This window comes from Rhinichthys klamathensis, unplaced genomic scaffold (genome assembly GCF_029890125.1).
Source record: "Rhinichthys klamathensis goyatoka isolate OS25496 unplaced genomic scaffold, OSU_Roscu_1.1 h1tg000109l_1, whole genome shotgun sequence".
NCBI lineage: Eukaryota > Metazoa > Chordata > Actinopteri > Cypriniformes > Leuciscidae > Rhinichthys > Rhinichthys klamathensis.
In genome coordinates, this window is record NW_026606647.1 from 3,399,285 (window position 1) to 3,401,706 (window position 2,422).

Below are 2,422 nucleotides of genomic sequence, written 5' to 3' on the forward strand. Positions count from 1 at the left end.
ATCCAACACTGAGGCTGTGCAGATCCTCCCAGTCTCTTGGTGATTGAGTATTGAAATAAGCTGCATGTGTGCCACAAGAAATCTAGTTTGGTTACATTTTAGAGCCATTTACTCTGAGCTTTGAAAAATTGAGCCATGTGTTTGTCGAGGTGTCTTTCACATACTGCTTCATTAGATGGATTTTACGGCCCATTCGAGGGTGGGATCTTTGTTGCAAAGCTTGTTGCATTCTTTGTGTGGTCATATTGTGCTGTCCGTCCATGTTTTCCCAGCTGCCCTAACTGAAACACTCCTGCCTGTAACCTGGGCTGTTCTAGCTTCACACAAATACTGCATTTCTTTTTATTGGCGGAGAAAAAGTTGTCTGGTGGTTTGGAATTTTTTACTTAGGTGGACTCTTGCAGTCTCTATTATGAGTGCATTGTCAATGTGTCCACACCTGAACTCTGGCCCTGTTATGAAATGTTTGGTAACACTATTTTAAAGTGTCCTTGTTACATATTACATGTACTTACCATCGTAAACTATACATAATTACATGCAACTAACCGTCAACCAAACCCTAATCCTATAGTAAGTACATGTTAATTCATATTGAATACATAATTGCACTAACAATGACGCCTTAAAATAAAGTGAAATCAAATGTTTTTGTCATCCTTATGGCTTTTATAAACATGCCATGGCTCTTGTAGTCTGCCTGGCCTGCCATTAAGGTTTCTTTTAGATGGAACAAAGGTTTACTTAGCTTCATACTAATTTAAAAAACAACTTTCCAGTACATTTATGCAAATCAGATATAGTCACGACTCATTCCGATAACTGTATTTACAACAATATCGTTCTTCTGTCATTATCTTTATAGTTGTGATGTGGACTTCCCTCTTTTTATAGATTTAGAACGATTGTTAAAACTGTAGTTAAAGCTATCGTTCTTGGTGTGAACAGGCCTTTACTACTTTTAGTCATAAAACCGTGCAATATGGTAATTATTCAGAAAATGATTTAAGACTCGTTCACTAAAACGGCCATTTTATTATCAAACGATTACTATTTTCAGCGCCCACGCTGACGTGTGATGACGTTGAGATTCTGATTGGCTGTACATTTTTTTAATAACAATCGTTCTGAATGTGATTTCAACTGTATTCCTCTTGATTATTTATATTTTAGTATGAACAATCTCTGAACTATAGCATTGAGACATTAAAAACTTGGGTGTAAAGGCCCTTTCATACTGAGCACGACGCGATAACACCAAGCGAATCGCTGACGAACGAACAGAAAGCAGAATCAAGGTAGCCTATGTGAGACTGCAATCCTGTGTTTTTTCAGCTTTTAGTGACAGGTGCCGTGCTTTGTGTGTTTACTGTGTTTTCTGCTGTGTCAGGTGCATGTATGAGTGTTGTTTCTGTTGTCTGTAGAATGACAGTTGGTGTTAACTGGTGGTCTCTGGACACAGATACTACTGAAGTGACCTTTAATTTCACAAATAGGTTTTTGGTAATGGGTCAAGGTATTTTTTGTTATATAAAATGTTTTCAATCTATTAGCTTGATTTCAGATCACTTGAACAGTCTTGTGGTGTGTACTTTTAAATTACTTTTGACCTAACTCGTTTATCACGTTGAATTGGATAATGTACCATATTGATATAAAAATAGAAACGGAAACAAAATATATTCCATTTTTATCCAACGACATAAAGAACATAAAAAAATGTTAATTAAATATTACATTATGTCAGGGTTCTTGAAGGAACTAGAAGGGATTTGTGAGGTTAATGAAAAGCTTACAAATAAATCATACAAATTTAAATAAATAGTTTTTAAAAAATGTGTTTGAAAGAAAAATGTTGAGAAAACACTTCTTAAGTGAAATGATTTCTGTAAATCCAGTGGTCAAATGCTTTGGGGCCTCTCAGTTTTCCATGTAATTAGCCATCTGATTAGTGGCTGGTCTGTGTGTGCAATTCCACTAAACTAGTTTGTAGTCAAGCAAAAAATTCTGTAGTCTGAGTATTTTAAAACATCTAATTACAAGTAGGCCTACTTACTTTATGGAATCCGAAATTCCAACACTGTAAATTTATGGCAATTATGCAATAAGCAGAAGCATTTTATTTTACACAATCAATTTAATTGCAGTATCACACAGCAGGAGTATAGTCCAGTAAATGTACATTGAAAAGTCAGCCATATTTCTGACATGTGTATTACAGTATGCTGATTCAGTCATGTAACCTTCATAAATTGCAGTCTTACAACTTCTACGGTCACCTCGGTTGGTCCCTGTAGCTTTTTATTCATTTAATTGGAGCTACTGCTCACCCTGTTTTACAAAAAAAAAAAATATTATGAATGGAATTTTATTCATGGAACAGTTTTGTGGTTTCATGTGCTCCACAGTAACTTATTCAGTA